The sequence below is a fragment of the Myotis nattereri genome, assembly GCF_964212035.1.
Source record: "Myotis nattereri genome assembly, chromosome: 1".
NCBI classification, from domain to species: domain Eukaryota; kingdom Metazoa; phylum Chordata; class Mammalia; order Chiroptera; family Vespertilionidae; genus Myotis; species Myotis nattereri.
In genome coordinates, this window is record NC_138075.1 from 9,422,278 (window position 1) to 9,448,710 (window position 26,433).

The following is a 26,433-nucleotide window of genomic DNA, read 5'->3' on the forward strand; positions in this document are numbered from 1 at the left end:
ATGAAAGGCTTAGTTACTTAACCAAGGTCACAGAGCTGGTAAATTGCAAAACCAGGCTTGGTACTCAGGCTCTGATGAACAATATTATCTTTGCCATTTTTTCCTCCTAAATGTTTGAAGAAAAAATTTCCAGAGCAGACAAACATAGTTCCATTCCAAAAATGAGAAATGAGTACACACCTGACAGTGTGACTTCTGTTACTTAAAAGGATCTTTCATGGTAAGCAAAAATGACTTAACTGAAAGGATAGCTCATGAAATCAAAGCAACAGTGCCTTTCTGAATATTTACAGCTAAACTATATGTTCCTTTATGGCAGGATGACACTTTTTAATACTTGATAGTCCACCCCTCCACCCACTCAATCATCCATCCAATTCTGAGCATTTACCATCTGCTAGACACTTACACAGGCCCTGGGATACAGCAGTGATTGCATCCTGAATAGGATCTCTTATGAAATTAAGAAAAAAACTACTGTTCTGGCTTCCTAGTTTAGAGCCAGACCTTAAAGAATAGGAGTGCATTAAGTGAAAAAGAAAAGGTCATTTAAGGCATTAGAAAGAGGATGAATAGGAATAACTCCTGTCCTAGTCAGCACCCCACTCCCAGTTCTCATAACCCTATACCTTTATTATCTACTAATATTGCAGCATCATTACTTACATTTCCACCAAACTGTTAAGTTTCCCGAGGGTAGGTAGGTACTCAGCCTATTTACCTTAGAATTCTCACCATCACCAGGGAACACAAGGTAGACACACAATTATTTGAGTAAATAAATGCTAGCTATTATCATGAATGTTGATAAATAATGTGTCTAAGGCCTGAAGAGTTTTTATGTTTGAATGCATGGGTAGGAGTTGGATCAAAAAGCCTCAAATCTCATACTAAGGTGTTGGGCCTTTATTCAAAACACAATGGAGTGAACAGAAAATACAATACATAGATGATGTATTACAGAATTGTACACATGAAACCTATGTAATTTTATTAATGTCACCACAATAAATTCAATAAAAAAAGAACACATGGAGGAACTACTAGAGCAAAGCTTAGAACAGGAGAGAAACATCATTATATTTATGTTTTAGAAAGATTACTAAATGTCCTCAAGGCAGAAGATATTTGATGCAAGAACTTTCGAAGATTCTTACTATGGTCCAGAAAAGTATTAATAAGCACCTGGCTTTTCCTTATCTTTAAAATGAGGATAATATCACCAACTTTGCAAGGTTGTTTTAAGAGTTAAATCCTATCCTATACAATAAAGAGCTAATATGCTAATTAGACCAAACAGCAGGATGACCGTCCGTCCGGAGGGACCCAGGGCTGCGAGAGCCGGTCTGGGCTGCGAGGGCCTGCCAAGGATGAGAGGGCTGAGCCCCTTGCACAAATTCCGTGCACTGGGCCTCTAGTCAGATAATAAATATGAACTGACACTGGAAAGCAGAAGTAGCTCATCACAAGAGGAGCGTTTTCATGAGGAACCTGGTATTGTGCCAGGTCTTACCTGGCCTGGATGAAATACATATTAGAGATGTTCAGGTATTCTGAAAAACTCAGTTTCTAGACACTTAAAGCTGAGGACCAAATACTGGAAAGTGATAGGTGAAAGAACCTATGCAGTTACACTAGAAAGACATGAATGGACCTTTTACTCTGCCACTTTTACCTAGAGCTCATACTCAAAATGCGTTGTCCAGACTTAAAACCTCAGAATAAGATCCTCCTGAAGTAACAGGTGGAAAAATGGAAACAGAGGGCTGAAAAGGTCCTGAAAGCCTGACTCTCAGCCCCAGGCCTTGCTTATCCCCCTTGCCTGAGCCTTTGGCAGTGCTAACTAAAACCTGATGAGGAAGGAAGCCTGGGCCAGAGAATTGACAAACACAGCAGCCAGAATAGGAACTGCTTGGCCCTACCATACCTAACACCAAAATGTTTGTTGTTTCTCCTAGTATCTAGATTTCCGCCGCCCCTCCACCCCCAAATGAGGCAGCTTTAAAAGGGCCAGTTTTTTGTTTTTTTTTCTCCAACAGCTAGGGAAAAGGGCCTACAAGCAGAAGGTAGAAATAACTATGAGGCTCTCCAAGAGAGACTGTAGAATCTGCCTAATCAGCAATCTTAAAGGCAATGGTGCCATTTGACTACCTTTAAGCCAGGCACACAATAGTTGAATGAATAAATGAAATCATTGTTCTAACTGGGACATCTGTTTCTACTGTTAGCTTAGTGGTGTATAGAAAAGCAACTCTGGGTGTTTTGGAGAAGGCAATGAGAAACCTGAGTCTAGGTTTGCATTTACAGAGGATTTGCAGAGACAAACAGAGCTGAAAGGATTTTCAAAGAAACTGTATTTAAAAGAAAAAACATGAAATTTCTCATAAACTTCATTCAAAACTAAAAAAATTACATTTTATGACACAAACCTGTTTAGCAACTGTTAAAAATATATATAAGGGCATATTTCCTGTTGAATTTTTTTTAAATATATATATTTTTTTTTACAGAGAGGAAGGAAAAGGGATAGAGAGTTAGAAACATCAATGAGAGAGAAACATCAATTCAGCTGCCTCCTGCACACTCCCCACTGGGGATGTGCCTGCAACCAAGGTACATGCCCTTACTGGAATCGAACCTGGGACCCTTCAGTCTGCAGGCCAACGCTCTATCCACTGAGCCAAACCAGTTAGGGCTCTTGTTGAATTGAGGGTTCTATAGGCAGAGTTGGAGAGATAAGAAAACATGGTGAGTGAACCTGATAGTAAGGCTGAGACTATGGCGGCACTTGGAGAAGAGAAAAATAAAAGAACAAAACAGAACCATATCTAAGGAAGTCTTCATAAAGACATCCACTTATTTATGCAATGTAAGTCTGCATCTCTTAAATCACCATTTTGCATGTGTTGAGGACATCTATAATAAAAAATTAGGATAATCCATATGAAGTCCTTATCATAGAATACCCAGTAAATGTTCAACAAATTAGTGAGGGGATGATGGAGAGGGAGAAGGGTATGATGATGAGATGTCTACCTTGCATGACGGGGATGTAATCTGTGGGTAAACTGGGAATAATAAAGATAATGGGTTTGAGGTCTCAGAAAGACATACCAAGGAAGAAATAATGCAAACACAGCATACATAAAGGATGAAGTATAAAAACAAGTTTCCTAATACTAATATTTTCATTTCTAGAGAGTTATGTATTACAACACAGCATTTTCTCAATGTAATTCATCTACCTCTGATTGAGGACTTTATTTACAAACTAGTGTCCCAGTGCAGGGATTTGTGCACATTGAAAGGAAATTAAGTAGCCGAAACCAGTTTGGCTCAGTGGATAGAGCGTCGGCCTGCGGACTGAAAGGTCCCAGGTTCGATTCCAGTCAAGGGCATGTACCTGGGTTGTGGGCACATCCCCAGTGGGAGATGTGCAGGAGGCAGCTGATCGATGTTCTCTCTCATCGATGTTTCTAACTCTCTATCTCTCTCCCTTCCTCTCTGTAAAAAATCAATAAAATATATATTTAAAAAAAAAGAAAGGAAATTAAGTAGAAAAAAATATTTTAATATCACTATTCGCCCTTTCTCTGTAATAGAAGTGTCAACCAAAATCACAATCAACAATGACAGATGGAAACACACACGTGCGATTGGTACCAGCAAGAGCTTTATATGTATCGTGCATGTGTGAATCAACTTAGCCTTTCATATATATAGAATAAACTTGCTTAATTAGACCTGCTTTCTGATTTAGCTAAACTTGTCTTATATCTATCTTCTCTGAACAGAAAATAAATATCCTTTGGGTTCACTGTGCCAAGAAAAATAACATCTCAGAGGAAGAGTATATGTTCGATGTGGTAATCATTATTGGAATATCGTCTTGTCAGTAGTAATAACTTGCCAGCATCTCCCATCCCACAAATGAATAGATGTATAATATTCTCTAAAATCATTAACAGAATACACAAATAAAATTCCCTAACTTTTTTCCATCCTTAGTTTTCCCCTTACCTTTCTTTTTAATGAAATAAAATCCTTATATGGGTATTGGGTGCTAGCTGAGATAGATAAATCTTCATTTCACTCTCTCTTTTTAAAAAAAATATATTTTATTGATTTTTTACAGAGAGGAAGGGAGAGGGAGAGAGATACAGAGTTAGAAACATCGATGAGAGAGAAACATCGATTCAGCTGCCGCTTGCACGCCCCCTACTGGGAATGTGCCCACAACCCAGGTACATGCCCTTGACCGGAATCGAACCTGGGACCCTTCAGTCTGCAGGCCAACGCTCTATCCGCTGAGCAAAACCGGTTAGGGCTTCATATCACTGTTGCGTTGTCGCCTTAAAAAGCATTTCCGGCTCCTACTTTGGGGCTTGCTATTCCTACTTTTCACAAAGTCTTCACATGGTTCACTCTCTCATTTTATTCACGTATTTCTTTGCTCAAATGCCATACCCTCAGAGAGGCTTTCCCTAATCATCCTTTATTTTAAAAAACACCATCTTATCCTATTCCATCCCATTCACAATCCTCTATTCCCTTTCTTCAGCTAATTTTTATTTACAGCACTTTCAGCACTTAAAATTATATTCCTGTTTACTTGCTAATTGTCTCACACTACAATGTAAGCGCTATGAGAGCCAGAATTTCATTTATCCAACAACTAAATCCTGAGAACATAGAACAGTGCCTGGCATACAGGAAGCATTGAATTGAAAACTGCTGAATGAAATTAGTTTTTAAAAACCAAGATGGCGGCATAAACACCAGAGATTGCTGCTTAGCACAACCACTTCAAGAATACAACTAAAAGATGAAACAGACATCATCCAGAACCACAGGAAGGCTGGCTGAGTGGAAATTCTACAACTAGAAGGAAAGAGAAAAGCATACCAAGACTCAGAGGAGCTGCAGTGCGGAAGTAAAGTACAAAGGTACGGAGGCGCATGCGGAGAGGGCTGGCAGCTGAGGACACGGTTGTCTTTTTCAATTGGTAGGGAGTCTCAAGCTCTGAGCTCCAGTTCCGGGCGAGTCTCTGGGGACCCAGACTCATATGGGAGAAACTGGACTGTCTGGCATCAGTCGGAACTCAAGGGCAGCTTTCTCTCAGAGGTGCTTGCAGCGATTGCCGGGACACTGAGAAGCGGGGCCTCTGAGGGCAGCCATAGCTGCTTGCTCCGCCCTGTTGATCCCCTGAGACCCCCGCCACACCCAAGCTGTGCGTTGGCTTTTGCATATGAAAGGCCTGGCCCTTTGCAACCTGAAAATTACCTAACAAACTTGCAGCTGGCCCAAGGCCCCATGGCAACTTGCATTGCTTCACAGCTGAGCTCCTGCTGGGTAGCCTCAGGCAGAGGCTAGATTAGCACCACCTTAGAGATCCAGGAGCCAGTGTGCCTGGTGGTCAGAGTGGGACCATCCAGTTTGCAGCTCCTCGGATCCATAAAGGACACACTCAGGGGGCAGACTCAGTGAACACCAAAGCCACCCTGAAACAAGTCTTGCCCCAGAGGGGTGTTTCCAGCACAGAAGTTCTCCCACTGCAGACACAGCTGATTCTCACAGCCAACTGGCCTGGAGGTCAATTCCTCCCAGTGATACCTACAACAATTAAGGCTTAACTACAACAAGACTGTGCACAAAGACCACAAGGGAGTGCACCAAGAGTGTCCACCTCAGGTAATTGGGGAGGATGAGCCACTGGGCCCTATAGGACACCTAGCATAGAAAGCCACTCTATCAACACAGGGAAGCATAAAAAATGTGGAGACAAAGAAACAGGACAGAAATGGAGGAAAGCAAACTACTGGATATAGGGTTCAAAACCACACTTTTAAGCTTTTTCAAAAACTTTCTAGAAACCGCCAATAAATTTAGTAAGACCCTCAAAAAGTCTGGTGAGACCGCCGATAAATGTAGTGAGACCCTCAAGAAATCTAGTGAGACCCTCGAGATTATGAAAAAGGACCAACTAGAAATTAAGCATACACTGATTGAAATAAAGGATATTATGCAGAGTTCCAACAGCAGACTAGAGGATCCCAAGAATCAAGTCAAAGATTTGAAATACGAAGAAGCAAAAAACACCCAACCGGAAAAGCAAAATGAAAAAAGAATCCAAAAATACGAAGATAGTGTAAGGAGCCTCTGGGACAGCTTCAAGCGCACCAACATCTGAATTATAGGGGTGCCAGAAGAAGAGAGAAAGCAAGATATTGAAAACCTATTTGAAGAAATAATGACAGAAAACTTCCTCTACCTGGTGAAAGAAATAGACTTACAAGTCCAGGAAGCGCAGAGAACCCCAAACAAAAGAAATCCAAAGAGGACCACACCAAGACACATCATCATTAAAATGCCAAGAGCAAAAGACAAAGAGAGTATCCTAAAAGCAGCAAGAGAAAGACAGTCAGTTACCTACAAGGGAGTGCCCATACGACTGTCAGCTGATTTCTCAACAGAAACTTTGCAGGCCAGAAGGGAGTGGCAAGAAATATTCAAAGTGATGAATGCCAAGAACTTACAACCAAGATTACTTTATCCAGCAAAACTATCATTCAGAAGTGAAGGTCAGATAAAGAGCTATACTGATAAGGAAAAGCTAAAGGAGTTCATCACCACCAAACTAGTATTATATGAAATGCTGAAAGGTATCCTTTAAGAAGAGGAAGAAGAAGAAAAAGGTAAAGATACAAATTATGAACAACAAATACACATCTATCAACAAGTGAATCTAAAAACCAAGTGAATAAATAATCTGATGAACAGAATAAACTGGTGATTATAATAGAATCAGGGGCATAGAAAGGGAATGGACTGACTATTCTTGGGGGGGAAAGGGGTGTGGGGGATGCAGGAAGAGACTGGACAAAAATTGTGCACCTATGGATGAGGACAGTGGTGGGGAGGGTGAGGGTGGAGGGTGGGGTGGGAACCAGGTGGAGGGGATCTATGGGGGGGAAAAAGAGGAACAACTTTAATAATCTGAACAATAAAGATTTAATTAAAAAATAAAAAAATAAAAATTTTAAGACTTGTTTGTAATCATTCTTTAAACTTTTCAGTCTAAAAACGGTTTCCCAGGATCCGTATTCCTTGTATATACCCTACACCTCTTAGAAGAATGTGATTTTAAAATTGAACTTAATACTTGGGGTGGGGGCAACATTTACTAAGGAGTAAAAAGAAGAAAAAAAAAGAAAGATTCATGGATCACAGCCTCAAACATGATTCTGTTGAGATATTTTAAAATACATAAGCAATAGCCTTGGCTGGTGTTGCTCAGTTGGTTGGAGCACTGTCCCATAAACCAAAAGGTTGTGGATTCGATTCCTGATTAGGACACATAGTCAGGTATAGTTTCAATCTCCAATCAGGTGAGTACAGAAAGCAGCTGATCTATGTTTCTCTTTCACAATGATGTTTCACTCTCCTCTCCCTTCTCCTCTCTCTAAAATCAACAATAGAAATGCCCAGCTGGTATAGCTCAGTGGTTGAGCATTGACCTATGAACCAGGAGGTCACAGTTCAATTCCCAGTCAGGGCACATGCCTGGGTTGCAGGCTCAATCCTCAATGTGGGGCATGTAGGCGGCAGCCAATCAATTATTCTCTCTCATCCTTGATGTTTCTCTCTCTCTCTCTCTCTCTCTCTCTCTCTCTCTCCCTTTCTCTCTGAAATCAATAAAAATATATTTAAAAATAATATAAATAAAAATACATAAACAATGAAGTAATTATTTTAAAAATGTACACTAATTCCTCAAAAAATTAAACACAGGATTATCACACAATCCAGCAATTCCACTTCTGGCTATATATCCCCCCAAAATAAAAACAAGGACTTGAACAGATATTTCTACACACATTTTTATAGCAGCATTATTCACAATAGCCAAAAAGTAGAAACAAACTAAGTGCCCATCAACAGATAAATGGGCTGAAACCGGTTTGGCTCAGTGGATAGAGCGTCAGCCTGCAGACTGAAAGGTCCCAGGTTCAATTCCGGTCAAGGGCATGTACCTGGGTTGCAGGCACATCCCCAGTGGGGGATGTGCAGGAGGCGGCTGGTCGATGTTTCTCTCTCATCGATGTTTCTGACTCTCTATCTCTCTCCCTTCCTCTCTGTAAAAAATCAATAAAATATATATTTTTTTAAAAAAAACAGATAAATGGATGAACAAAATGTTTACATAGTGGAGTATTTTTAGGCCTTTAAAAGGAAGGAAATTGACACATGCTACAACATGGATAAGTCTTGAGGGCATTATGTTAAGTGAAAAAAGCAAGTCACAGAAAGACAAATATATGATTTTATGTATGTGAGGTACCTATAGTAGTCAGAATCAGAGAAAGAAAGTAAAATGACAGTTGCTGGGGTCTGGGGAGTTTAGTATGTAATGGGCACAGAGCTTCAGTTTGGGAAAATAAAAAAGTTTTAGGGATAGATGGTTGTTATGATTGCACAATATGGATGTACGTAAAGCCTTAGAACTATATGCTTAAAACTGGTTAAAGTGGTAAATTTTTTTTTTAAATATATTTTATTGATTTTTTTACAGAGAGAAAGGGAGAGAGATAGAGAGCCAGAAACATCGATGAGAGAGAAACATCGATCAGCTGCCTCCTGCACATCTCCCACTGGGGATATGCCCGCAACTCAGGTATATGCCCTTGACCGGAACCGAACCTGGGACCCCTCAGTCCGCAGGCCGACGCTCTAACCACTGAGCCAAACCGGTTTCGGCTAAAGTGGTAAATTTTATGTTGTATATTTTAAACCATAATTTAAAAATCTGACTAATATAGGTTTAAAAACAATGACATTTTCCCTTTTTTACATTCTTTTTAATGATTATAGGGCAAGTATCTTATAATAGGGATATATAGTTTACAAGTGCTTTTTCACACATTAAGTAAGTCATTTTATTCTCACATTAAGTCTTCAGTGTAGACAGGACAGGCTTCATTTTCTTATTTCTGAATGAGGTAGTAAAGGCAGAATGTGAAGTGACTTATCCAAAGTAAAATATGTATGGTAAAATGGCAAAACTAAATCCCAGGCATTTTGATCCCTAATTTAGTGTTTTCTTCCCTAAACAAGAAAGCATCTCAAAAGTATCCAGTCCTATACCAACCTTTCTGAAGAGAACAGCCATGCCTTCCTTCCGCTACTCTATGCCTCCCGCACTGCTGCTTTTGTTACTGGTCTTAAACTGCTAATGTTTCCACTCTATCACCCCCATCTAAAGTAAAGAAACAGATCTTAAATTAATCTCCAATGCTCTGCATTATTGGTGAACAATAAAAAGTTTCTGGATTGTGGATTATATTCAACCTCCAAGCATTCAAGCAGCAAAGACAATTATGACTATGCTTCTCTATTTTCACTCCTTCCTATTACTTGTGTTTTCCTCTTCTACAGGAGAAACTTTTGTAATTTCTGTAATAAAGAAAAAACATATACAAAAGTAGAGAGAACAGTAAAACAAACCTCCACCCATCACCAAATTTCAACAATTACCAATTTTTGGTAGTATTTTAACCCTATATCCCAATCCACTCTCTACCAATCCCTGTGGATTATTTTGAAGCCAAGTCCCAGATATATATTTCCTTATTCGTCTCTAAAAGAAAAGATGTAAAAGAACAACTACAATACCAGTATCACATCTAAAATAATGAAGGATAATATCTTATTAAGAACTTTCCAGGCAGTTTCTTTTTTTTTTTCTTTCTTAGTTTTTTTGAATCAGAACCCAAATGGGGTTCATACATTGTGAATGGATGACTATGTCTCTTAAATCTTTTTTTTTCTTGTTAATCCTCACCCAAGGATATTTTCTCCATTGATTATTTTAGAGAGTGGAAGGGAGTGAGAGGTAGAGAGGAGGACAGAGAGACAGAAACAGAGAGAGAGAAAGAGGCACATTGGTGTGGGAGAGACAGTGATTGGTTGCCTCCCACACACACCCAACTGGGGCCAGGGATTGAACCTGCAACTCAGGTAAGTGCCATTGACTGGAAATCGAACCTGTGACCCTGTGTGCAGAACGATGCCCTAACCACTGAGACACAACTGGCAGGGCTCTTAAATCTTCTTTAACAGGTTCCTTCCTGCGCCCCTTCTTTTTCCTCTGGTAATTTTTTTTGTTAAAGAAACCAGGTAATCTGGTAGTTTCTCATAGTCTGGATTTTGCCAAATACATCACCATGATGTAGTTTAATATGTTCCTCTGACCCCTGTATTTCCTGTAATTGATAATTAGACCTAGTGACTTTATTAGATTCAGGATCATTGTTGTATTTTTAAGTTTATTTTGCCAAGACTGTTTCACAGGTGGTAGTGTGTTCTTCCAATAGGTACAAAATGTCTACTCCTCAATCTGTGATATTAACAATTTTCAAAGATCACCAACTACAGTCATTATTAATTCATTAGGGTTGCAACATAGAAATATTCTGTTATTCCTTCTTTCAGCATTCGTTGGAATACTTCTCTGTGAGAAAACTCAACTATTCAATTGTTTGATGTAAAATTTGCACAGAAAAGGCAGAATAATTTTCCTTTATTTACCAATTTTTAAAACAATTAACTCTCCATCATCCTCTAAATATAATCAGCAAGCTTTTTAAAAAAATATTTTTTTATTCATTTCAGAGAGGAAGGGAAAGAGAGAGAGAGAGAGACAAGGCATCAATGATGAGAGACAATCACTGATCAGCTGCCTCCTGCAGAAACCTGGAGGTCAACCATCTGTTTCATAGGTCAATGCTCAACCACTGAGCCACACTGGCCAGGCAATTAATAAGCTTTCTAAAAACAATTATATGGATTTAACCATATTTGATGGGTTTCAATTCTTTGACCTGGGAATTTTAACTCTTCTTTATCGTTGAAGGATGTGCCAGAACTCTGACTCAGTAATTAAGGTTTAAATGAGATTTCTCTATCATAAGCTATTACTAACATTTGCTACAAACTCATCTTATTCTGCTACAAAGCTTTTTTGCTTACCAGAAAATTCTCATGTCTAGTCTCAAGTAAGCAAAAAGTATTTTGGGAAAGTCTGAAGACAAGAATAACTAGGTCTTATGAAGCAAATTATGGAATTTTTCTCTAAAAAACAATTCACAAGTAAATCCCAGGTAAAACAGGCTTAATATAATTTCAAAATATAGAGGGAAAAGACATATATTGTACTTGAAGTTACTACTGGCATTCAAGTCTCCTTCTAAAGAAAAAAAGAAGGGACCTAGCCGGTTTGGCTCAGTGGATAGAGCGTCGGTCAAGGGCACATGCCTGGGTTGTGGGCTCGATCCCCAGTAGGGGGCATGCAGGAGGCAGCCAGTCAATGATTCTCTCTAATCATTGCTGTTTCCATCTCTCTCTCCCTTTCCCTTCCTCTCTGAAATCAATAAAAATATACTGAAAGGAAGGGAGGAAGGGAGGAAGGGAAGGAGGAAGAGGGAATTTCAGTAACAATATATTTCATGTATTGCTCCTTCCAGGATTTCTCTTTAGTAGGTAAGGTGTTTTTTTTCATAACATTTAAGGGACTATCAAACTTTTATCTAAGTGAACACTTTCAGAAAATAATTAAGGGCAAGCTAAAACCATTTTGCATGTCTGGTCTAATTGCTTTTTCCATTTCATTTTAGTTTAAAGATAATACCATAGCTTATGTTTATTTTAAAAATTATTTACAAAGCACTTTTTAATGTTATTATTTCTTTTTAATGTTATCATTTCATCCTAACAACTCACTTACTGAGCATCTATAATGTACCAGACATTGTGCTACATACTGTAGGCTTTGGCTCAAAGTACACAGAGTGTGTGTGTGTGTGTGTGTGTGTGTGTGTGTACATAAACATATATATGTATACACACACTAGAGGCCCAGTGCAGTGCACTGGTAAGAGTCCCTAGTGGCTGCCGGCTGCGTACTCCCTCCCTTCCTCTGGCCACCTGCCACCGCTGGGGCTTTCCCCCTTCCCCTGGTTGCCTGCCACCACTGTCGCCAGCCAGGGCCTCCCTCCCTTCCCCCGGCCAGCCACGCCCCCTGGTCGAACTCCCAGACAAACTCCCGGTTGAGGGACAATTTGCATACTACGCTTTTATTATTTAGGATATGTGTACACACACACACACACACACACACACATTATTGATTTCAGAAAGGAAGGGGGAGGGAGAGATAGAAACATCAATGATGATAGAGAATCATTGATCGGCTGCCTCCCACACGCTCCACACTGGGGATCGAGCCCGCAACCCAGGAATGTGCCCTGATCAGGAATCGAACCAGGACTTCTTGGTTCATAGGCTGACACTCAACCACTGAGCCACGCTGGCCAGCAAAGTATACAGAGTTTTGTGGAGAAGTCAGACATACAAGCAAGTGATTACAGTACAGTGCAGTAAGGGCTGGAAGAGAGGTCCAAAGTCCTAAGAGAGTGAGAGTATAACTACTGGTAAAAGTAATGTTTGAATTGGGTCTAGAAGAATAGAGAGGATTGTATCAATCAGGTTTTTTTATGGCAAATAACTCCAAAGAATTGGCTTAAACAATAAAAAATTTATCTGTCCTGAGGAGAAATTCTGGGGTAGGGAACACCCCAGGCCCAATATAATATATGTCTAAAATAATGTTATCTGGACCCAAGTACATGCTACCTCACTGCTCTGACATCCTCAGGGCATGCTTCACCAGTGGCAATTTGGGTCATATGTTCTCTTGTTCATATACAAAAAGGGAAAAATCCTCTCCCCCAGAAATAGAATGTCTCTTTCCCTTCAATCTGACTAGTACAAATAACAGTTTATAGGGAAATGCCTTGAGTTGACCAGCTTGGAGTAATCAAAATCTAGCCCTGGAGTGGGTGATGAATCATCATCTCAGCCTCCTGGATGACAAAGAACTTGAAGCATTTGGATAAACATGAAACACAGAAAATAAGCAGCAGCTTGGTATGGCTGGAGTGATGGGAAATCTAAGGTTGAAGAGTCTCAAACTCTTGTGAATCTGGTCTTTATTCCACACCAGTGGTTCTCAACCTTCTGGCCCTTTACATACAGTTCCTCATGTTGTGACCCAACCATAACATTATTTTCGTTGCTACTTCATAACCGTAATGTTGCTACTGTTATGAATCGTCATGTAAATATCTGATAGGCAGGATGGTCTTAGGCGACCCCTGTGAAAGGGTTGTTCAACCGCCAAAGGGGTCGCGACCAACAGGTTGAGAACCGCTGCCATAGACAATAGAAAGTTAACACAGGTTTAGGTAGGGAAGTAACATGCTCCAGTAGGATTTTTTAGAAACATAAGATTGGTAGCATGTAGAGAACAGCCAGAGAAAAAGAGGGAGAACAGGAGAATAACTGGCAGAGACTTGGTTGGTAGGCTATTCAATAATAGTCCAGACTAGTAAGAACTGGTAACAGGGAGGTAAAGGATTGAATAAATTCTTACAAGGTGGCAAAGCAGCTATGCAAGATACTGCGTATACATAACATATACACATATATAACACATACATATATATATATTTGTTTTACAGATGAGGAAAATTAAACCTCAGGCAGGTTAAGGGGCTTGCTTAAAATCACATAAACAATAGTCAGAATCTGAATGGGGGTTTGAATTCCAGTCCAGTGTTCTATCACAACTATATCTAAACACTCCAACAATGCTCAAAAAAGGGGACTTTTAAATATTTATGTTAGAGAGAGAGGATGGGAGAGAGAAACATCAATCGGCCAGCTCTGGTAAAGGTAATGTTTGAATTGGGTCTAGAAGAATAGAGAGGATTGTATCAATCAGAGTCCCTAGTGGCTGCCAGGAATTGAACAGGCTACCTTTCAGTGCAGGGACGCCACTAAACCAAGTGAGCCACATTGGCCAAGGCCTGAATTCTATGACTTAAAGCAGCGGTCCTCAAACTACGGCCCGCGGGCCACATGCAAATACAAATACTGTATTTGTTCCCGTTTTGTTTTTTTACTTCAAAATAAGCTATGTGCAGTGTGCATAGGAATTTGTTCAAAGTTTTTTTTTAAACTATAGTCCGGCCCTCCAACAGTCTGAGGGACAGTGAACTGGTCCCCCGTTTAAAAACTTTGAGGACCCCTGACTTAAAGGTTTTGGTGTCTATTAGATTGTGATGATTCCTGTTTATTCCAACCTTAACATAATATTCCCTACATAGGTTTAATGTCCATTATAAAACTTAGTACATTATATGTCTTTGTGTTTTTTAAAAATATATATTTTTATTGATTTCAGCTACGAAGGGAGGGAGAGAGGGAGAGAGAGAGAGAGAGAGAGAGAGAACAATAATGATGAGAGAGAATCATTGATTGGCTGCCTCCTGCACACCTCCTACTGGGGATTGAGCCCACAACCCGAGCATATGCCCTTGACTGGAATCAAACCTGGGACTCCTCAGTCCACAGGCTGACGCTCTATCCACTGAGCCAAACCAGCTAGGGCCATTATATGTTTTTGAAATCTCTGTATTATTAAAGACTAGCGGCCCAGTGTATGAAATTCGTGCACATTAAAAGGGAAATAGAGGAAATATTTTAATATTGCTACTTGCTCTTTCTCTATAATAGAAGCGTCAGAGATTTAAAGAAAATTAGTAAAATATATATGAAAATCTCCCTCCTGTCAGAGTCTGGGGCGTGCAGTGTGACCCAGAGCCAAGTCCCCGCCCACCCATGTGCACCTCAAAATCAAGTGAGAACCAGACCCAGCAGGCCCCACCCTCATCAAGCCCTGCCGGGCGGGGATGAGGGGGACACACAGCCTCAGATCCCCTGTCAATCCCTGCCAGGCAGGGGGGCGCAGCCTCAGGTCCCCCATCAAGCCCTGCAGGGTGGGGGGTGTGGTCTCAGGTCCCCTGTCAAGCCCTGCCAGGTGGGGGGCACTGCCTCAGGTCCCCTGGCCCCGCATGAGGGTGCAACGACCACTTGCATATTAGCTCTTTATTACATAGGATAGTGAGGCTCTAACCAGTGTGGCTCAGTGGGTAGAGTGTCAGCCTGCGGACTGAAGGGTCCCAGGTTCAATTCCGGTCGAGGGCATGTACCTTGGTTACAGGTACATCCCCAGTAGGGGGTGTGCAGGAGGCAGCTAATCGATGTTTCTTTCTCATCAATGTTTCTAAGTCTCTATCCCTCTCCCTTCTTCTGTAAAAAGTCAATAAAATATATTTTTTAAAAAGATAGTAAGGATGTGAAAGACTCAATTTGTAATGCCAAATTTATAGATTGTCAACATTTTAATAATTAAAAAAAATTAAAAACCACTGCAGCCTTGGCCACTGTGGCTCAATTGGTTGAAGAGTCTTCCCATGCATTGGAAGGTTGCTGGTTTGATTTCCAGTCAGGTCACCTGTTTGGATTTCAGGTTCCATTCCTGGTTGGGGCACATGTGAGAAGCAGCCGATCAATGATTCTCTGTCATCATTGATGCTTCTATCTCTCTCCCACCCTCCCTTCCAACTCTGAAATCAATAAAAACATATATATTTTTTATATGGGCAAATAATTTAAATTGGTATCTCTTCAAAGAAGATATGCAAATCAAAATCACAATGAGATGTCATTCACACCCATTAGTATGACTATCAAAATAAAAAAGCACGTTGTTGAGGATGTGGAGAAATTGGAACGCTTATACCAGGGGTGGGCAAACTTTTTGACTCGAGGGCCACAACGGGTTCTTAAACTGGACCGGAGGGCCGGAACAAAAGCATGGATGGAGTGTTTGTGTGAACTAATATAAATTCAAAGTAAACATCATTACATAAAAGGGTACGGTCTTTTTTTTTTAGTTTTATTCATTTCAAACGGGCCGGATCCGGCCCGCGGGCCGTAGTTTGCCCACGGCTGGCTTATACAGTGATAGTGGGAAGGTAAAATGTTCTGGGTATACATCCAAAAGAAATGAAAGTACACACTCAGATATTTATACACCCATGCTCATAGCAACATTATTCACAAAAGCCAAAAAATGGGAGCAAACCAACTATCCATTGACAGATAAATGCATGAATAAAATATAGTATACTATATACATACAATGGAATATTATTCAGCCTTAACGATTTGTACGCCATAAGCATCTATAGACGATGCAGCAGAGTTTTTTTAATTAAATTCAAAATTGTAGCAGTTAACTGGTTAAAAATGAAGGAAATTCTGACAAAAGCTATAAGATAGATGAACTTTGAAGATATTATGCTAAGTGAAATAAGCCAGTCACATAAGGATAAATATTGTAAGATTCCACTTATATGAGTTTCCAGAGTAGTAAAATTCAAAGACAGAAGTAGAATGGTCATTGCCAGAGGCTGCAGATAAAGGGAAATGGAGAGTTAGTGTTTCATAGGCAGAAAATTTCACTTGGGGAAGATGAAGAGTTTTGGAGATGGATAGTGGTGATGGTTGCACAATCTTTTTTTTAAAAAGAATAGTTTATTTATTTCTTAAAAATATATATTTTTATTGACTTCAGAGTGGAAGGGAGAGGGAGAGAGAGAGAAATATCAACAATGAAAGAGAATCATTGATCCGCTGCCTCCTGCACACCCCACTAGGGATTGAGCCACAACCCAGACATGTGCCCTGAAGAGGAATTGAGCCGTGACCTCCTGGTTCATAGGTCAACACTCAACCACTGAGTCACACTGGCAACGCAAGAATAATTTATTGACTTTTAGAGAGAGAGGAAGGGATAGGGAGAGAGAGAAACATCAATGATGTGAGAGAATCATTGATCGGCTGCCTTCTGCATGCCCCTTACAAGGATTGAACCTGCAACCTGGGCATGTGCCCTTGACTGGAAATGGAACCGTCAACCTCCTGGTTGATGGGATGACACCCAAACAACTGAGCCACACTGGCCAGGGCAGTTGCACAACAATCTTAATGCCACAGAACTAAAGACTTTAAAGAAGTTAAAATGGAATTCCATGTTATATATTTTCACCACAATAAAAACAAAAACAACACCAGCTATGTATCCTTCCTACTGACTATCCTAGTCTAAGATCTTATCTCTTCATATGCAGGTAAATGCAATAGCGACTGCTGTCCCTGGTTCAGTCCAGTCGCTTCTCATTCTAGCTCAATCTGTAGATAACTGATAGGTCCAGCTTACTGGTGTAACATTAATGTCTGGCCTCCAAACTTTCAAAAGCTTCCCATATCTTGCAAAAGAGGATAAAAATCTAAATCTCTTCAATCCAATACTCAAACTCTTCCAAAATCTTCCAACTATCTCATGTTTTCCTTTTAGTCCCTCAAAGAAATTTAGTCAGCTCAGCCTAGCTTCCCTCCATTCTCCTCCCCCAAAGCTAATCTCCACATTATACTCTTGCTTTTATCTCAAGAAGTAACTGCTCCAATCTCTCTGTAAATCTAAACCCTCATAAGCTAGTTCAAGTCCCAAGTGTTCCAGGAAGTTCTTTAGACTCCCGACACCTCATCACCTCCCCACCTCATCATCTCCCCGTGAACTGAACACCTACAGCATTCTTTGTATTGGTAGAACTTACTAGATTGTCTTCTAGACTCACAGAGGTACATCTTATCTTTCCTGAAGGTAAAGTCTATATATTACACTTTTTTCTTTCTTCCTGTAGTATATAACACAAAGCACAAAGTAGGTAACAGGTTTAATTGAACACAGGTATAATTTTGGATGTGTGCATTTCGTTAACTAGGCTATGAAATCAGAATCATTAGACATTACTTTATTTCTGAAGGTTAACCTCTGGCACAACAAAGAAATTTCTGTGACTTAACAAGACACATGGAAACTGGGTGATATACATGGGGTCAATGGGGTAAAAAGGGGACATATGTAATGCTTTCAACAATAAAGGTTTTTTCAAAGATTTTAAAAAAGAAACTACTAGGTGGTATAACGCAGCAAACATAAAACAGGTGTTTTAAATCCTAAAATTAGAGTCTGATACAAAAAACCTGTTTAAATGCTGATGTTGGGGCACAGAACAATACAGTAGTTAGGTTGTGGGACAGAATATTCACCTTTGGGCTTTACTGAATGCATGCAAGAATGAGCCATGAATGCCGTAAGTGGGCACAATGCAGCCACAGGCTATGAAAACTCTAAGTGAAATGTCAGTCCATTTCTATTAAATTCAGGTTAGAAAAAAAAATCATCAGTTACTTATGGTAACGGATAGTAGCTGTCAGAATCACACCAAAGTTCTTTCGTTTCTGTTTTCAACTTTACTGCACGAAGACCTAGGGATGGGTACTGGTGGCGACAGATGCAAACCAACGAACAAGAAGCTCAGGAGTGTAGTGGAAAGAGGTGTCTAAAGGGAGCCCCCTAGACCCTAGTTTAGGTCCAACCCTGAGCAGCTGCAGCGCCCGCACGAAGCCGCTCACTCACTCACCTCCCTGTGCCTGCCCCTAGTGTCCCGGCTCCAAAACCAGTCCCACCAGATCTCTCAAGGTTTTCCTGACTCCGAAACCCCACGACAAGTTTAACCACAGCTGCCAGTAAAGGTGTGATTCTTACAATTTCAAGTCTTTCTTCCACATCTCCGGAAGAAAGGAAATTATTTCAGCAACCTAAAAGAAATAGATACTACTCAAAGACCAACAACAAGAAAAAATCTGTTAGTTGAAAAAACTAAGTAATTGGGGGGGGGGGGTGGTCGGGGGAGGGGGAGCCTATGTCCTCATTACAGCAAGATGTTTTAGCAGAGGGAACAGTGCTCCGGCGAAGATAAGCAAGGCGCTTCTGTAAACTGGGCCTAAAGCGGAGGACTGGTTATCTGTGCTGGTATGCGAAGACCTGCCATTGTAGTTCAAAGCAGAAACAACACTCAAAGCTTCTAAAAAAATGTTAAAAAAGGAAAATAAAAAAGAAAAGCTTCTCAAAAAAAAAAAAAAAGAAAAGAAAACAAAGACAAATAAAACAACGGCGACAAAGTTCTCACCCTCGGTGTCAGGACAAGAAGCCGCCGTGCGAAGGAGAACCCACGGGAAAGGCTCGCTTTCGGGTCCTCCGGGCGGGCGCAGACGCCCCGATCAACAACGTCTCCCTTCCAACCTGTCAAAGCGCAGTTCCGGCTGCAGCCCCACCACAGAAACTTACCGCACAGCCTAACTTCTCCCCCCGGGAGCGGCCTGCTCCCTCTCCGCTGCCGGCCGGCCGCTCTCCCGTCCACCCGGGGCGGCCGCAGCCCCGCAGCCCGGCAAACACGCGCCCGAGGCGGGGGAGCGGTTTCCCGGAGTCCTGGGAGCGGCGGGTCCCGCCCCTCCGCGCCCCGAGCCCGGAGCCCGACGGGCCGCCGCGGCCCCCGAGTGCCGCGCTCCCCGCTCCGAGCGCCACACCTCGCGCCTCTGCCCCCGGGACGGCGGCGCCCGGCCGAGCCCGCCCCTCAGGATGCACCGGGACCGGCCAGTCCGCCGCCGCCGCCTCACCCCCGGACGGACGACTGCCCCTACCCCGGCGGCAGTCCAGCGCCTCCTGCGGTGGCCCGGCCCCAAGCACGGCCCCCTCACCTCCAGGCTCAGCCCCTTCCTCGCCGGGACGCCTAGCGCCGCGCAGGACAGCCTCGGCTCCCAGCCTCAGACACCGAGGGACACTCACCCTGGAGGCTCCTCCCGCCGCTGCTGTGGCTGCCGCCGCTGGGACCGCGGCCGTCACCCCCGCCGCCGCCGCCACCAGCACCGCCGTCCGCACCGGCCCCAGCACCCCCTGCCATCCTCCTCCTCCTCCTGCCGCCGCCGCCGCTGCCGCCTCTCCGCTCCTGTCAGGGGCTCAGGCTCCGGGACTGCTCCAGGGTTCCCTCGCCGCCATTTTGACTCCTAGAGAGAGCAGGAGGGGCTCGGCCCGGTGCGGCCCTGGGGCGCCTGCGCGGCGCTGCGGAGCCGGCCCGCGCCCCCGCCGTCGACGCGCCTGGGGTCACGTGGGCCGGCGGCGGCGCGCGCACCGGGCGGGGCGGGGCGGGGCAGGCGCGATCGCGAGCCCGGCCACCGGGGAGCCGCATGCGTGCGCAGTATCCCCGCTCCACGCCGGGGGTTGGACACTGGGCCCTCTGACTTTGAAGTTGGTTGTCGTGTCCTGCTTCTTCCTGGGAATGGTGACACCTCACTACAGGCCCCAGAATGGAATTCCCGTAACTACGGTGTTGGACCTCCAGGTCTGCCCATTCACGTTTCCGTTCTGCGGACCACGTCCTGATGGACCGCACACAATGCACCAGCCTCCAAGAGGGCATTCTTGGCGCCTGGCAGTTTATCTTCAGCCCTGTCTGCGCGGTGCTTTTACAGGCACCACCTTGCTAGTTGTGTAGCAGGTTAAAAAAAAAAATCTGTTAAAGACGCTGAAAAGTTGTTCTCAACAAGACACGCTCATAAACGAGGGACAAGAATTGATGAAAGCGGTGCCACGGTTGCCACGCAGAGGCGTCAAATTGCTCTAACATGTCCCTTGTTTGAAAGTTTGCGAAAATGTCAGTGATGCAATAGGAAAAACCAAAAAAAACCCACCGTATTTATGGAGCACCAGGCAGTTCTCAAAACACCGTGAAATACAAGACTTCGTTTGAACACCGAAACTATCCTTTGAGGTAGACGGGACAGGTATTATTATCGTCTTTTACAGCTGAGGGGACTTTGAAATACCAAGTCCTTTGCCCAGGGGCACACATGTAGCATTAGCAAGTAGGCAAGCCAAGACTAGAACCCAGACGTTTCTGACCCTAGTCATGAGGTCGTAACCCCTGACAGTTCTCTGATAGGCCTTAGGAAAACAAGATGTATTTGTTCTCTGGAATTAACCGAAAACCCTTTTTAAAGTGTGTGCATTTTCAACTTTACTCCCTTTGAGAAACAAGATTTTTAAGTTATACCGAGTATTTGTGTTGTTCTCAGATCACCTCTACACTTCAGAAGATGAGAGCAATTTCAAATTTTGTGATGTGTTTTTAACCATCTCTGATATATTTAAATATGCTTCATATCCATTTGGAGGGTTTAAGTTTTTGACATCCTTCAATGGAACTACTTTATCTCTTTGAATAGGATCATTGCTTTTGTCTGTACTTTTTTCAAATGTGTTCTGTCTTTCTTTTGCTCATTCTTCACCTTTTACTTTCTAGGGATACCTCTTCCCAATTTGTATTCATTTTTTCCCCCCTTCACCCCATGCATTTCCCCCTACACTAATCCTTGAAAGTTTGGAGATTGTTTAAACAGAGACAGACGGTAGTATTTCTTTGTCTGAAAAAGAATCCCCTCTGCCTGTGTACTCTTCAACTGAGTACAGAGATGTGGACCGTACACAGGACCCGCATAAAGTGAGAAAATACAAGGGAAATTGGCCCATCTACTTGGCCCAAAGAATTGGCTCTAGATGCCCACCTCTTATTGCCCTGTATTGTTTTACTTCCCCTTAATATATAATTAAATATTATGTAAATTACAGCCACCTACTGTTATTTTCCATTATTTTGCCTTTGTCTTCAGCTAAATATTGCATTAATTGAAAGAGCTATTATTTGAAAACTAAAAAGTCCATTGTCCATACCACCTCTTTACAACTTATTAAAAGTTAAATAAGATCAGTCTCCACTAGTTACACTTTCTCATTTATTTCTAACATTCATTGCTTGACTTTGGTTCTCCTTCCTAGAAACAACTTTAAAAACAAAATTAAAACAATACTGACAATGATAGCATTCTAAATAAGTCCAGGATTACACCATTTTTCTAAAAGCCTTTGATGCAGAAATCTACCAGAGGCTTTTTGAAAAACTGAAGAAGATCTCTTGGTTCACCCTGGCTGGTTTGGCTCAGTGGATAGAGCATTGGCCTGGGAACTGAAGAGTCCCGGGTTTGATTCTGATCAGGGGCACATGCCCAGGTTGTGGGCTCCATCCCTGGTAGGGGGCATGCAGGAGGCAGCCAGTCAGTGATTCTCTCTCATTGATGTTTCTATCTCTCTCTTTCTCTCTGAAATCAATAAAAAATATATTTTAAAAAAAATCTCTTGGTTCCACAATGTCTTTTTGTCTACTTTATGGATCTGATTTGCCTTCACAGAAACCATGCATAAGTTTTCTGTGACTTTTTCCACCAGTTACTTCATCCACCCTGTTTTTAGTGCACCTTTGAGATATTGAATTAACTCAGTTTACAAGTCCATCAGAATTTAGATTTGTCAGTTTACTTCAGTCCAACACACATTTTTTTTTTTTAATCTTCACTCAAGGATATTTTTTCATTGATTTTCAGAGAGAGGGAAAGACAGAGAGAATATCAATGGGAGGGAAACACATCAATTGGTTGCCTCCTGCACATGCCCTGACTAGGGCCCAGGGCCAGGGAGGAGCCTGCAACTGAAGTAGGGCCAGGGAGGAGCCTGCAACTGAAGTAGTGCCCTTGTCCGGAATCGAACCTGGAACCCTTTGGTCCACTGGCCAATGTTCTATTCACTGAGCCAAACCTGCTAGGGCCCACACACATTTTTTTTAAGCATCCAATACAATGTATGTAACACAGTGCTAGATGCTCTGGGTAAAAAATAAATGATTCTTTGCCATTGAGAAGCTTAGAAACTAAATATGTAGACTGGAAATAATTTTACATAGTAATACTTTTAAAAGGCTAGTGCACAGATAGTACAGTTGACCCTTGAACAATGCAGGGGTTAGAGGCACTGACTGCTCACACAGCCTGAAAGTCCATGTATAACTTTTCACTCTCCCAAAACTTAACTACCCTTGGTATCTAACTATGGTTACCATGGGGGCTTTAGGTCCTCAGCAGATACCTAAATCTGAGGATGTTCAAGTCCCATATATAAAATGGCATATCTGTGGACTTCCAACTATGGATCGAAAACAGTGCAGGCATTTATTGAAAAAAAAACCTGCCTATAATTGGACCCTTGCAGTTCAAACCTGTATTATTCAAGGGTCAACTATATCCAGTAAGGGTGAAGAGTATGGGTTCATAAGAATCTTTTCTAGAAATTTCAGAAAAGAACAATCCATCCTGGGTTTTTCAGTTATTATGACCCATTATAACTCACCCCACTTTTTTAAAAAAATCTTAAGCTAATTAGAAGTGAGCAAAAACAGTTGCTGTCACTTGTGATCAAGAGTCCTGAATTGTGTTGTGTTCCTCTCCCTGCTCCCTCCGTCAGTGAATGGCACCCCATCCACCTGGTCACTTAAGCTGAAAACCTGAGTTATTTTCTACATTAACTGTGTATTCCGTTTTCTGTTACTCCAATCTGTCCTTCCCTTTTTTTTTTTTTAAACTATACATAACTATCCACCAAAGCCCTTCCCTAGGCTTACCTTTACGGAAATACAATATGGAAGCTGGGTTTTTTAAATCATGGAAAAGGGGAAAATTTAATTTCTTCGTGTGCTTTGCATATAATGATACTGTTTCCAAGCATTTTGGGAGAAAAAGGTCCCATCTCTGTCTGTCCCACCGTGGAGCAAGTTCAGTCTTGTCTCAGCAGGGCCAGAATTAAGGCCACTGCCCATAGTTTTGCTCCATATTAAAGTCCAATCCAGTCCAGCACCTGCTAGCTTAGCTTGTGTTTCCAGCTATAGTCCATTTCGTATGGGGTCCGCATGGGCATGGACCATGTGGCTGCTTAGGGCGACATCGCTCTGGAGAGCGAACAGATGAGTGCAGAGCAAGCATGGGTGACGGAGCAAGAGAGAGCAAGGGGACCATGGTGAATAAGAGAGAGGGCATTCTTTGGAGATTTTAACCAGGAACTTTCCAAGATTTTGCGTGCTTCTGATGGGGTCTACCCCCTCCCAGTGGTCAGCAAACTGCGGCTCGTCAAACCACGGCTCTCGAGCTACATGCAGCTCTTTGACCCCTTGAGTGTGGCTCTTCCACAAAATACCGACTTCTGCGCATGGGCCACGAAGTTTCAGTCGCACTGTATGTGTGCACCCACGTGTGGTATTTTGTGGAAGAGCCACACTCAAGGGACCAAAGAGCCGCCTGTGGCTCGCGAGCCACGGTTTGCCGACCACGGGCCTAGGCAATATCCATTGTTTGCCAGGCTAGACTGACAAGCAAGTGCCTCCCCTGTGCCACCCAGATTTCTGCTGCACATGTGCCTATCTCCCCCTTTGTTTGATTTCTTCCCCCAGTGATCTGCTGGGAATGGACCTATGGTCTCCTGGGGCGCACGAAGCTATAGCTTACAATGTCTGCCTTCCCTTTGCTTTCTTTCTTTATATTAATAACTAGCTACTAATTACAATGGTAACATTTCCACTTTCCTTCTTCCTCATAACCCCTCACTTTTCCCAATTAAGTGGTCTGAGTGGGATTGATCCTATATTTTATACCTGGTTTCCCGATTTAAGATTTTCAGCAAATGCCACTTCCCTGGCTTTAAAGATAGGTTCAGGGGAGGAAATGTAACCCCATCAAGAGCCCGGATGTGGTGAAATGTTTGCTAGGACTTCTGGAAAAGAACATCTGTCCTTGGACAGAATTTGCTGGACTACCCTCCTTTTCTGTTGAACATGGCTGAAAAGGGATGTAGCCCCAAGAGCTCTTGGCAACCATCTTTCTACCTGAGGGGAGCCTACTTCAGGATACAGCTAACTTGTACCCTAAAAAAAACGGTGTCCCTGGTGACATGATTAGAGGTATTATAGCAGAGCAAGGAGGATGGGCCAAGTACAGAAACTCACCAGGGCAGAAAGCCCAGGATGCCTAGCAAGGGGCAAACTGGGAAAACAAGAACCTTGCCCCCAGGGTAACCTATCCCCCCCTAGCTGCTAGCATACCACTGGTCATGAGGTTTAAACACCCTGATCTTTTCTCCCTAAAAATAACATCCGGGCCTCCTTTGTATTTTAGCTCCAGGCCCAGAAAAGCAGCAAAACCAGACAAGTGACTCTGTGGCTGCCTCAAGACCAGCTGTATTGACTAATGAGCCCCTCCCTGGCACCAACCAATCAGTGGAGACCAGGACCCTGGAAAGCTGATGAATATCCTATTGAGACCCTCCCCTAAGATTTCCACCCGTAAGAGAGAGATTAATACTCTCAATACAATGGACCTAGCAGGAGCTCTCCCCCAATGGAGCTCACCCAAGCCATTCCCTTCCCTCCTTTCCTCTAAGCCTTAGAGTCTAAGGGACCCCATGAGACTTGCAACCAGGGGAGCACTGAGCAGTGGCAGCTCATCCTGGGTTTACACCCTGGACCTGTCTCCAAAGCCCCCTTTTTTCTGACTTCTCAATGAGCCAAAACAGCCTAGCCTGGGCTCTACTGTTGCTTCTTCTATGTCAGTGATGGCGAACCTATGACACGCGTGTCAGAGGTGACACGCGAACTCATTTTTTTGGTTGATTTTTCTTCGTTAAATGGCATTTAAATATATAAAATAAATATCAAAAATATAAGTCTTTGTTTTACTATGGTTGCAAATATCAAAAAATTTCTATATGTGACACGGCACCAGAGTTAAGTTAGGGTTTTTCAAAATGCTGACACACCGAGCTCAAAAGGTTCGCCATCACTGCTCTATGTTCTTCTTTGTTTCACTTCCTAAGTGTGTTTTTGCTGTGGTCAATAAATTCTTTCTTGCTTTACTAAGGTTTGTCTCTTGATTGAAATCTTTCCTTTAAAGAAGACAAGAACTGAGGTCTCGTCATCTTGCCAGTAGCAGAGATGCTGTTATGCACAAAAACTTTAACTTCCACAGATGAAAGTCTTTTTATAAGCAAGATTTTATTGAACCAAAAATGCTAGCCAAAAAGACTGGTCTTGGGACATGGAGTTAAACCACCAGCAATATGGCTAGATAGAAAAGTCAGCATATCTGTCATCCAGGAGTTTTGCAAGCATTTTTATACATCAAATAGGGGAGATAGGGAAGGAAAGAGGTAGTCTTGAAAGAATTTACATGAGCTATAGGCAAAGGGGAGGGGAAGGTGAAGCAGGGCCAGTTCTGGGATAGCAGTCTGCCTCAAGAAAAGTCCACTCTTGTGGACTGGATGGGGGCAGCAGTCTGGAAACCCCACAGGTAAATAGGTGGAAGTTGCTGAATGCTGCTGGTGCCTGGCTAAAATAATCCGTGGGCCCTGGCCAGTATTGTTCAGTGGTTAAAGCCTAAGCCTGCACACTGAAAAGCTGTGGGTTTGATTCCCAGTCAAGACCATGTACCTGGGTTTCAGGTTCGCTCCCCACCCCTGGCTGGGGAGCATGCAGGACGCAACCAGTTGCTGTATCTCTCTCACATTGATGTTTCTCTTTCTCTCTCTCTCTTCCCTCCCTCCCTTCTACTCTTTCTGAAAAGCAATGGAAAAAATACCCTCAGGTGAGGCTTAACCAACCATCATCATCATCATCATCTGCAGAATAGCCACCT

At 42.6% G+C, this 26,433-nt stretch overlaps 1 protein-coding gene across 1 annotated transcript in view; it reads right to left on the bottom strand.

Annotated features, from left to right (window-relative positions):
• The window catches only part of BTBD7 (BTB domain containing 7), a 79,054-nt gene extending 59,170 nt beyond the window's left edge, over positions 1-19,884 (bottom strand). The window contains exon 1 of the mRNA XM_081097281.1: positions 19,658-19,884. The gene's annotated coding sequence lies outside the window, so the exon portion shown is untranslated. The remainder of the gene's footprint in view (positions 1-19,657) is intronic.
• Between the last annotated feature and the right edge of the window lie 6,549 nt (positions 19,885-26,433).